The 12,512-nt window shown below is 47.5% G+C and overlaps 1 protein-coding gene across 3 annotated transcripts in view; it reads right to left on the bottom strand.

Annotated features, from left to right (window-relative positions):
* ppp2r3a (protein phosphatase 2, regulatory subunit B'', alpha) overlaps positions 1-12,512 on the bottom strand; it is a 60,457-nt gene that overhangs the window by 47,729 nt on the left and 216 nt on the right. Inside the window, exon 1 of one of the 3 annotated variants that reach the window (XM_023824436.2) lies at positions 12,094-12,278. The exons of 1 other annotated variant lie outside the window; for it this stretch is intronic. The gene's annotated coding sequence lies outside the window, so the exon portion shown is untranslated. Of the gene's footprint in view, positions 1-1,090; positions 1,195-12,093; positions 12,279-12,512 lie in introns of those variants that run through there. One more of the 3 variants, XM_023824437.2, reaches the window with a different exon arrangement.

The following is a 12,512-nucleotide window of genomic DNA, read 5'->3' on the forward strand; positions in this document are numbered from 1 at the left end:
GCCAGAAGCTACCAGGAGACCCTAGAAAGGCAAACAATGGGGATCCCAGCCATGACAACTGTACGAAGTATGAAACAGTGTTTACGTGAACAATCAGTGCATTTTTCCAAGCCCCACCAGGCTGAATAGTAAAGTCATGGACCTCATTTTTCCACTCGACCACACCCCCACTAGCGGGGCCCTGGCACAGTATCCAGCACCGGCAAACTTCCCAGCATTCCCCCTGGCAGGAGCCGGCATCTTCAGCCAGGTGTTACCGGCAGGAGGCGGGAGACCAGAGCGTCACTGTGGAATTTAGGCTCTCACCCCCCTCAGAGTCTAATATCGGAGGCTACGTCTATCATCAAAAAGCACCTCAAATGGCCTCGCCGGTAGAACAAGTCATGGCTGACTGCTATTTTCATTATTTCCATCGGGGGGAAATTTTACGCCTAGACGTCGGCAGAGGGTATAGATTTTTCACATGTTCCAGAGTGGCTGATTTCCCATTCCCCTTCATGTTGTCGACGCACTTTGGCATTCTGTTTGAGAACTCCCCGAGACACAGTGTGAGAACCGCATTAAAAGGACGACTGCAGCTGGTCCTACACGAGGCCTCATTCATGGACATCTGTAGAAGAGCTCTCTGTCCTAGCAAAGGTCGGGAGGCCAGAGCTTTCGAAGGACTCTGGGGACAGAGTCTCTATTCAGCCCTGCTGGGGGGGGCCCCAGGGACCGGGGGCCCACATGCAAACAGCCCTCTCACTTGCTGTTTACCGATTTGCATTCTTCAAGTCTACATGACAGTTATTTATGCGACAAAAGATCCTTCGTCTTACCCGCAGATTACACATTTTGGCCATAGGTTTAAGAAGTCATTAGAAGTTAAGGGTAGAAAAGACGAAACAAGCCAACTGCTTCCCTCGTATGTAGTGAACCAAATATAACTGTTTAAAGGACACTAGAGCGGTCTGCAAAGCTGGAGAAGACTTGGAGACAAACTTGCTTCGTTGGTTTATGTCCCTCTCCTGCTGGCCCACTGCTAAGCTACGGCACCAAGCTCTGAATAAGAAACGGCTCCGTGCAAAGTCCAAAAGTTCTGAATCCTTACCTGCCCCGCTGATTTTTTTTTTTCCCCTTGACAAGCTGTGTAACACACCAACGAGTCTGTGACACTGAGGGCCAGCACGCTTCTCTGGATACATCGCACAGGAAAGTGAGAGAAACAGTGAGAGAGGGAGAGAGAGAGAGAGAGAAAGGGAGAGAGAGAAGGAGGGGTTGGAGAAGAGCGAGAGTGCCAACCCCTAGGTTGAGAATTACGCTGAGCCGCGTAACCAAAGATGCTCAACGCGACTCTTTGCCTCCAGCCTGTATCGTGATCCAGCTGTGAGCGTGTTCGTCGTCATGGAAACAGCCAAAGCGCTGCTTCGCTCGTGGAGGAAGCACGGCATCCTGTTTTCGCGAGGCGGCCGGGTTGGAAAACAATAATGATAAAAAAGAATAATGGGTATCAGAGAGGGTGGGGGGGGGGAGTTACACACAAACATACAAACGGAACATGAGGAGGGAGTATCGGTACACAACCCTCTAAAGGTCCACATTCTCGGTCTAGGCTACAGCAAAATGGGATGCCTGCAAAATGGCGGCTCCCACGAAGGCCAGGATGGGATTAAGCGGACATGTTTCAACTATTCCCCGTTTCTGCGGAGCCACGCTCCCAACCCAGGATACAACGCTTATTAAAACAGGGTGTTTCCCAGACGGTGACGGAGACGGCTGTCTCTTGGCATTTATGGAGCAGACGTCTTCTGAACACGTGTCGCAGCAGCGCGTCTAATGTTGGCCGTGGTGCATTTACGCATTGCCTAATCATTAGGCCTCCTGCATGGGCATGCTGAAGTTTCCGGAAGCCCCAGTCCCTCAAAAGGATATAAACAAACCAGTCTTATACAACAACCATCCATCTTTCAACTGGTTATCCTGGTCATGGTTGGGGACGCTAGAGCCCACCCTAAACAGCATGGTGTTGGGTTAGATGCTGGATGAGTTGTCAGTACTTTGTAACATACATGCAATTTCAAGTCGCTAATGAGCTTTTCGGCTGTGGCATGAGACAGGAGGACGTGGTGGAGAACGTGCAAACTCCAGAAACACTGAAGAAAGGGTTGAGGCAACGATGTTACCCACGAGCCACCATGTCGCCCCAAACAACAACTCAATGATGTCTGTTACTGGCTACAACAAGCTAATGAGGATTCCATGAAAGACAAGTGGCGGGAAGCTGCCGGACTCTTGTTTCGCCATCGTGGGGCAGCATGCTCAAGCCGTAACCAAGGGTCAACCGAGGAGGCAAGTCAACCTTAACATCTGTCAATTTGCAAATTCACCATAGCTTTGCGGAGGTGGGGGGTGAAATTAAGGCGCTCTGAACGTGGGCAGAAAGACCTCTAACTTGTAGGCTGTACGCCAAATGCAGGACAGTGAAGCCATTGAGCATTTTTAGTGTAGCTACCCATTATGCTGGTTATTAGATTACAAGCCCACTAGCAGTGGGCATTAATGAAGCGATCACTTTATGCACAGCCACTGCTACAAGGTGATGACATCGCAAACGAATCCAGCAGGAAGGTTTAGTCAAAAGGGTTGACTTGCATGCTCGCATATATGTTTACAATAAGTTATGCATGTATTGTAGCAACGACCCTTTCCTCAGACGGGATAACAGCCACGGAACTCATTAGCGGGGCTGTCAACTGCTGAGGCTCACACATGCTTTTCGCATGCAGGGTGGGCTTGGGGTGGGGGGGTTAATTTGCATCTCTCTCCAAATGCTCAACGACTATACAATCAATGACAGGTCCGGGTAACTTTTTTTTTTCCCCAAAGGGGGTCTTCATTCTTGCTATAAATGTATAACCAGGCTGTTGCTCTGCTATCAGATAGCAAGTATAAAGAACTATAAAACATTTTAATATCATAAGATTGAAGGCAGGAAAACCAGTGGAATGATTCACGGCAGAGGTTTCTCACCACGTCCTAAATCACCATCACCAGCAAAAAAAAAAAGGAAACTGAGAATGACCTGCTTCATTAAGAAGCAGAGGTTTGCCCTGAGTGACTTTAAATCCTATACTGGCCACAATTCTTCACTCTCCATTCCAGATGGGCAAAATAATTTAGAGATATGTCTGTGAGACCAGAACCCCGGACGTAAATCATCTTGACGGCCAAGAAGTGTGGAATATAAAAAATGATAATAAGCAACAGAGATTGTGCACTTGCGGTGTTTGCAAAGGCAGCTTGTGAAGCTTGACTTGGTTACCATGGTTCACCAAAGAGCCTGACCACGCTCACACACAGTACACTGCTTTGCTCATCTCCTCCAGCGGATGACGATTCCCACAGCTGCAAGCACCCCCACCATTAAATCCATCCCTTCTTCTACCCAACGGATGTCGATGGCACAGGAGGTAATCGGGGAGCTCTTGTGTGGTCTGTCGCTGGAGCCACGAGGCCACGGTTTGTTCACCAGGCTTCTGGCACCCTGGTCTGTCTGCTGTGGACAGGTACATTTTACTTCCAAACCCAAGTTTGTCCCAGGCCCAGGATCAGGGGAGGTCCATGTGGGAGGGGTTGTGGATCATGGGGGGCCGGCTGAAGCAATTTTGTGCCAGGCATGGGAATTATGCATAGAAGGCCTGCCTTTTGCATAGAGGGCCTGCCTTTTGCCTCAAACACCGGCAAACTTTGCAATGTCCTTTCTGCCAAAAGGAGAGGCTGTTAAGGTTGACATGGAAGAGAAAGATGCATATTTTCCCATTGGTAGGATCCAACTCTCCCACACTGCCCTGCCCCCCCCCCAGAGCAATGAGTATGTCCAAACAACAGGACTTTCACATATCAGTCTCACACTGAGCTTGAGGACTGTCGGAAATGGGGGGGGGGGGCAGCAGGGCAAGGGGTTAGCCCTGACCATATTCCAAAGCATGTTAAAGAGTTCACCAGCAAACGAATCGGCCTTTGTTTTTCGTCTAAGCAAAGAAGGAAATAAAAAAAACAACAAACAAGGTATTTCAGGAGTGTTACTCCATATGATCAATGGCCACATGGGCCCCTCATATTTAAAAAAATTATAATAATACAAACAAACAAGACAAAAACAGAAAAAAAAACAAAAACAAAACTCTGCTTTCCTTCAGTTGCAAACTTGCATCTCTTGCTCTCGCGCCAGCTTCACGAAGCTGAAATGGTCTTCGACTCCAAGGTTTCATTTTCAGAATTTGAGCCCACAGAGCCCAGAAAAAAAACTATTTACTTTCATTGAGTAACTGTTTGAAAGGAAGAGACTGGGGGAAAAAAAAGCAAGCCTCACTTTCCCAGAGCGGCCCAGTGAGGTGTTTCCCAAATCCATGAACTGAATGGCGGCAAGAGAGAAAGGAAACATTTTACCCCAAACGGTATAGAGTGTTTGTTCTGCCTTGGCCCTTTCTCCCGTTATTATTACCCGGATGGCTTGGCACGGGGCCTGGCACTGCGAGAATGTGCTCAGTCCCTGTGCCTCCCTGCGCAGGACAAAAGGGCCCAGTATTCACAGCCGGGTGGGGGTGGGGGTGGGGGCAGGGGTAGGTCGCAACCTGCCGCTCTGGAGCTCCATTCACCCGCTCCGCTGCATTCCGTCACTGTGGACGTGAACCGGTGACATTCTCCAGGAATGGCCAATCAGAGCTTGCCGAAACGGCAACAAAGGGTGCCCATTCCTTCAGCAAGCCCCCCCCCCCCCGCCCCCCAAATGCCCGCAGGGTGAGCTATCGAATCCACTACACGCAAAGAGGAAAAACTTCTCCGGCTACTTCCTCATCTCCAACTCCTGCTAAGAGGGATTCTATTGTTCCGGACTTTTCTAGCTATGGGATGTGGGGGGCAGGGGGGGTGGGGGTGTGCAGGAGACCACCCACCCACAGTCCAGCCGCAGCTGTCCTCCCCGGCTCCTTGCCAGGATGAACGTGATTCAGCATGGCGCCCGGACCCAAATACGATAAGGAGGTGTGGGCACATTGTGCCCGTTGTCAAGGCGACAGCCACAGCAACAAGGGGCTAGAAGTGGAGCCATTCTAGGTGAGGGGCGACACGTGACACGGTCCCCATGCAGAGCAAATCAAAACCCCGTTCACACTGGGAATAACTTGCATGGTTTTCCTTCCACGTCATCCACACAGATCCCATAAAATCAGGTGTCGATTAAGAGGGAAATAAAACATCCACCAGAAATGGACAAAGAAACTCAATGACGAGGCACACATGGGTAGGGTCTGCCATCTCAGCAGTACAGAAACACTTCAGCTCACTACAACTGCTCGCATGGGCCTTACAGGCATCAGGAAATGAACAGAACCAGCTTTGTTCATTGCTGATGTTTTTTTTTTTGATGTGTCTGCGAGACATCTGCTATGTTTTAGTCCCACCTGGAGTGAGATGTCCGTATCTGGAAGACGCACCCCTGTCATTACTGATCGTTTACACGAGCAGAGTATAACCTTCCATTGCTTCACAGCCTCCATGGACCGGGGCCGCTGGTCAGAGTGTGCATGTCTGCCTTTAAACGAACGAAGCGATTCGTTTCCCACTTGTACAACTACGAGTACAGACACATAGGAATTCTTTGGTTATCACAGACCCCATCCCCGTTCCAGATGCAGACACACAGGTATCTACAGGTGAAATATGGGGTCAGAGGGCAGGGTCGGCTAGCAGTTGGGATTAAGGCATTTGCTCAAGAGCCCGTTGGTGATTTACCAAGCCTCTGAGCCACGGGATTAGAACCAATGACCTTCCGGATACAGGCACATTCTAACCCACTGAGCAACAATTAGGCAGCCAATGATACTTATCTACTTCTTTCACAGCATCCACCAACCATAACAAATGAAGCTCATTAGACTGAACTCATCTGACGCCAATCATGGTCACCTACCCTAGTACAGGAAACTTCGGTATGACAAGTGCTCTGGCAACTCAGCAACGGGTCACCAGCAAAGCGACTGTCATCCAGAAGTCATCCAGGGTGTCTTTCTGACCACTGGGGAGTTGAGCTATTTGGACAAACGTAGTCCGCTGCTGTACCTCCCTGTGACAGAATCACAGACCGCAAAACTACCTTACAGAAGCACGGTCAGCCAATCAACATGAACCAGAGGAGAACGTGAACCAATGGCTGATTCAGAGGTTGGTTTCCCAGCTAAAAGCACAGGTGATGGTTCCTCTCCATTAAAACTCAGCAAAACCCTGAAATGTTAAAAAAAAAAAATTCTGAGTCACTCACCTGTCAGAAAAGAAAACAGCATTAGGATCCCATTATGACATCTATGGACCACCACCAGTCTGCATTGGTTTCCATTTCCGGCTGAATTAAGACGAGGGACAGGGCTTCCAGTATGAAGGATGCTTTCATGCTTCCTCGCTATGTTTTTGCAGAGGCAACCTGTTTTAACGCCTTACAGAAGCATCTCTATCTGTATCTGTATCTCTAACATTCATGTTTGGGGAGAAACTCTAATGTTTGAGCACAACACAAAGTTGGAGGATAAGAATGATTTCTATAGCAAGGCCAGATCCCCAAAAACAGCGCCATGAGGCACCGTGAGGTGCACTGCGGAAGGTGCCGTCCGGGAATTCACACTGTTCACCATTTTTATCCATCACTTCCAAGTCAAGAGATTCCCAAAAAGTTGTAAGATGTTCACTGTTCCCAAAGGGAACAATCACACACAGGGTTTACACTTTCCCCTGAGAAGTTGTGACCTTGTGTCAAAACAACCGTGTAATATTGGTACAAATGCTGCCCAGATAAAACAGCATGATTAACTCCAGGGACCCACAAAGCGTCTAGGAAACAAGTTGCTTGGGAAACGCCACCGATTTGCCATTGAGGTCCAGCAGATGAGAGCAGCGTGGGCCCATCTCAAAGCCTCGCCCATCCATCAAAGTGTTACTATTGCTACTTAACCTCAAAGTTTCTTCTTTAATTGAAGAGCCGTATTCACAGCGAGGACCTTTCTCACATCAGCCTTTGCCAAGTGAACTCGTGAGAATATCCAGGCACTTTAAATTACCACCATATTCAATGATGACTGTTGGTAGCTTATCCATGTCCCAGATGAGAATTTCCTCCAGAAACACTCTCAAATAACCACACAAACACACACACACACACACACACACACAGACACAATGTAGTCAAAATCTGAAGGCAACCTGGATCACAGATTCACTCAGACCACAGACAGAGAAGACAGAGAACTCTGTGGAGTGGGACCTGCATTCAGACCTTCATCTTGGCAGGTCCAACTTCTGCATTATTAATGTATCAAGGATCATTCCTTTCCAGCAGGTAATGCATCGGTCAATCGTGAAACCCTTACCAATCAATGCACTGCACACAAAACTCAATTCCATAGCTATTTAAGTGAGGCAAATACAGAACCTTTAACGGGAATAGATTTTACAATTCTTTTTCCTTAAAATATCACTGCTCTATTAGTCTATAGGGATTTTGTTGGGTAGGATGTCCAGAATAAAACGCAAAACACTCAGTCGAAGTTTATATGGGAGGGCATCTGTGTTTAATCATGGATAGAGTGAAAAACCGCTCCAAATCAAACAGACCGGTCCATTCCGTGCCAAAAAAGGCCACAACGACAAGTACAGAAGGGCAGACAGAGGTGAGCCGGGTCTGCTGCCCCCCCGCAGACTCATACCTGCTGTCATACGCCGAACTGAAGACAACTGCTACTGTCGCACATGAAAACAAGCCGCTTATCGCAAGAAACAGCTACAAGGCCTGGTGTGCTCGCTGTACGGGAATCTACACGCGCACTGGGGCAGCCGTGACCCCACGACCCCCACCGGCCAGGGACGCCTGATTATTGACATTCATTCTGTGACATATAAACAGAAACCAGGTGCCACCGTAACCAAGACAAAGGCAGCCCTTTGTGTGGTGAGAAAGTAATTACCTAATTATACCTCCTTGGCAAGGAATGAAGAACATTTTTGGCCAAAACTCCTCGTCCCCCATTTAGCAAAAACTTATTTCATGATATTCCAAGTAAAGAAATGGTTTAAATTTGGTCCATGTGGCTCGGAAACTGAACCACCACAATACTTATGCCTTAGGCCTGCAACATATCAATTGCCCAATGTCAGGAACAAGCTTCCTCTGCTCTCATCAGGGTCCTCCTCTATCAAGTGAGCTCGAGTCAGGGTCTGCACAGCCAGGAAGGTCCAGGGCTGGTCAAACAACTCAGGTGACTCATTAGGAGAGAGTTTTATTATATATATACGTGTATGCATATGTGTGTGTGTGAGCGGGTCTACCTATCCTTATGGGGACATAAAGTCCCCATAACCTGATATCTGTTTTTTTTCCCTTATGGGGACCGGTTTCCTGATCCCCATAAGGGAAAACTCTATTTTATAAAAATCGGTGACTGCTATGAAAAAACTAAAAATGCAAAAACTCTTGTATTTTGTTTGGTTACTTATGGTTATGGTTAGGGTAGGGTAGGGGTTAAGGTTGTCATAGTTAGCGTTAGCATTTTTCCCATTGAAATGAATGAGTGGTCCCCATAAGGATATGTATACCCTACATGTGCATGCGCGCATGTGTGCGCGCGCGGGCGCGTATATATATATATATATTATTTTATGTATTTCAAAAGTGGAAGAAGTGTTTATTTTATGTTTGACTGCTGTGTCATATATGGAAATATGTATGTATGCACGCATTTAGTAAGCTTATTTATTATGTATTGAAGCTGCTTCTAAATTTCGTCGTGCTTGTGTAACCCTTGTCATGGTGGAGGTGGTGCGTGTGACGGTGCATCCGTGTCCGTTTTCTGTGACTGTCCTGCTAATGCTTTTTTTCCCCACGATGTTTCTTCTGTGCTGGCTTACGATCGAGTTCTCCTGAAGCTAAAATCGACTCTGCAGAAAGACGTCTAATAAGGCAGAGTAACCCATTTGTGTCACGACAGATAAAAGTCCTTGGTCTTTATGCTGGACCCTATTCCACCTCCCTGAGCCACACCATCCAGCCTGAGCACACGTCCCCAACTCTTACAACTCTGGTCATCTGTGGAGACCTGCAGTCGTTTCCCCGAAGGCGAGGGAGCGTGCTGGTCTGGCTGGGGAATGGGATCTCTCTGCAGCATCCACCTGAACCTCGAATGGTGTCTGGTGGTTAGCCGGCAGGATCCTTCACACACGCCGTAAAACACTCCGCAGACGGCGATGGAAAAGCCTTTAAACCATCAAGACGCCTAAAAATACCTGCCTTCGCTTTAGCATTTGGCACCAGTGACAATGAAGTCATTACAAGGCAAAAGCATATGTCAGAGATTTCTACATGCTATTAGGGAGGCCGTCCAAGGAAATAATTATCGCTATAGTATAGGAGGAGATATAATGCTGTGTCACTTCCTACTGAGGAGATATTTATTTCAATAGGAAAAAACCTCCAGGGTTGGAGGTTCGAATCTTGCCTCAGCTGTGTGCAAGGCAGACATGCACACTCTGACCAGCGGCCCCGGTCCATGGATAGGAAACTTGTAAAGCGAACAGCACCTCGCCATAGACAGCGGCCCCGTGGCCCATGGAGGCTGTGAAGCGATGGAAGGTTAGTACATGGTGCATGCTCTCCACATATTATGTGGGTTTATTGGGGTCCAAAGACATATATTGAGCCTATTAGTGTCATTTAATTGCCCATAGCGTATGATTGTGTGTATGCACCCTGAGATGAACTGGTGTCCTGTTCAAGGTGTTTCCATACCTACAGTCTCTCCTATGACCTTGACCATGATAACCAGTTACAGCAATGTGTCCCAGTCTGGCCCTTGGGGACCCACTCTCTGGGAACATGGATCAACTGTGTCCCCGAAGCACTGGGTTGGAAAACACTGTCTTAGAAGATGGATGAATGGAAATCATTGACTTGTATCTGACCAAGTATACTGACCCAGTACACTCTCTGGAACAAAGTGAACAAAATGTTCTTTTCTAAGACCTCACCTAACATCTGGAGTTCAGGGTGTTAAAACCACGGGATGTTTGTGTCCGTTTTAGGGACATCTTCTCAATGGAAACCTTTCTGGCATTCCCCTACAATGCCTGAGAAACTCTCACTGGCTTCTTCCACCTGCGCCTCATAGCAGACCAATTCATAGCTCCCACAGTGGTTGAGTCTGCGCAGAATCTTCAAGAAATAATTTCAGGAAGTTGACGATATTTCTTCATAAGTCAGCGATTGCCATGAGCTGGTCTAGACCCAACACAAGCACAGGTAGACCTACCGGGGGCTGCTAAATATTCCATGGATTCTGTGCTGTATAGATGTTATCTGTGTGCCTTCTGCGTGACGGGGAGCTACCTCAGCATCAGTGGGACTCTGCACAAGCTGCTTTTTGCAGAGTTCTCATGATGAACAAAGAACATTATATGAGTAGTAAATCCAGAAATAGACTCTGGGCCCATACAAACACTTGCAATAATTACAAGGTTAGAGTTTTGCTTAACTAAATCCAGGGCTGTACTAGACTACAGAAGAATTGACTGTATAAACGACCATCCCTGGTTACTGATTTGATTTGCTATTGTATGAGTATGTAGCACTGAAGTAGAATCGATGTTATCATCAAAGGCAACTGTTGTGTGAACTAATGAAGTTCGGGGCTCTGGGACGCCATATTGCCCTTTCTTCCCCAGTTATGAACGACCAGATCAGCTATTAGCACCTTCCATGCCTCGTCTGCAAGCGATGAAGGAATTTCATGCAGGCAGGTTCATTTCTGCAAGCCTGGCACCCAGACTTAAGGTTCACCCTATCATTTATATTTACATTTGTATAGCAGATGCTTTATCCAAGGCGATATACAATTGACAAAGTTCAGCCAGTCCCAGGAGGTATTGGGGTTAAGGGCCTGGTTCAGGGGCCCAACAGAGAAATCACTCTGCCAGCCACAGGATATGAACCAGCGACCTATTGATCACAGAGTGCAAACCTGGAGAGCCAGACACTGCCCAAGCTAACACCCAGCCAAGCTCTGAAACAGATGCATGATGGGAAGGCTGTCTGTGGGGATTTTACTGCTGTCTTCCCTATAGATGCACTACCATACACACACACACACACACACACACACACACACACACACACCGCAGGCGGCCTCTCCTGCCGTCAGACGGGGCTCCTCATGTCTGCTGCTGAGGGTGAACACAGGGTCACTCTTTGTACACACTTGGTACCCCTGAGTCAGTAGCTGGTGAAAGGGATAGATCTCAGATTCTTTTCTGAAGTCAAATATAAAGTGGATGATCTACACACACCCCCACAGACATACACACAAAACAACATAGTTTAGTGAACTCCCAGGATATTTTCAACAAATACTCACTTAATTTAACGTAAATAAAGGAGCTGAACACTGATTTACGTGTACACTAAAAAAAAATCACAGAGGCTTACCCAGCTTTATAAATTTTAACTCTAAACGTAGCCTGTCCCTTTGTGAAACCAGTTGTATTTTTGGTTAATTACAGAGGAAACGGCTGTTATTAAGCTGCTCCTTAGAGCCCCTCAAAGATTCTGGTTCTGTTTATACTGCCGGAGGCGCCTTTCTGACCTACGGGGCACCGACTTCACCCTGCAGAGGAAGCCCACTAATGAATGAGAACCAGTCATATTAAATACCGGACCAAGCCAGACTGGCTGCATACATTTTATAGTCTTTAGTGCAAGATGCAGGGAATTTTCCTTGGAGCCCCGATCTTGTGGATACACCTGCGGGGACCTAAATCCGCCAATCAATCCACAAAGTAATTGTGACCTTAACTTAGGAAACTCCATTTTAATACGAACGGCTCTTCTACCACTAACGATCATTCATCAAACGCTGCACGTTTGAACGCTCATTGCACATTCTGAATATACGCAACGCGGGCAAATAAGTCAAGTCGAAATACATCAACAACCATAAAATACAGGCATAAAATCAGTATTGCCATCGGCCATATCTGCGTTTTAAAGTCAATGACAGTCGGAGTAAATGCGTACGTTACCTTCTTGGTGGGTTTCTGCGTGTCCGCAAAAGTTAGAAAGAAACAAATTACAGCAGTTACTTCTCGGCGATCCAGTTCAATGCAGACGGCCGGCTGCTAAGTCAGACACTCCTGAACGCGAAATCTCAAGGAGACAACAGCTCCTGGAGTGTCACTGTCCACTTTTCGCGGATCATCCCCCCTGATCTGCCTTTTACCGTGAATCCAGCGACTCTCCCTGATCTCAATCTCGGCGTGGGTTTATAAACGTCGTTCCGCCGCTGTCAGCGCGTCTCTTTCTCATCGTGCCTCCCGGTCCACGTTTTAAGTTGTCCTCCCTCCTCCTTTAATGGTTTTCAAAACCAACAAGCGCACAAATGACGTGTTTTCTCTTTGCACGGCGTAGACTACGCACAACTGTCTCCACTACCCTGAATGTA

This window comes from Paramormyrops kingsleyae, chromosome 21 (genome assembly GCF_048594095.1).
Source record: "Paramormyrops kingsleyae isolate MSU_618 chromosome 21, PKINGS_0.4, whole genome shotgun sequence".
In the NCBI taxonomy this organism is placed as follows: Eukaryota; Metazoa; Chordata; class Actinopteri; order Osteoglossiformes; family Mormyridae; genus Paramormyrops; species Paramormyrops kingsleyae.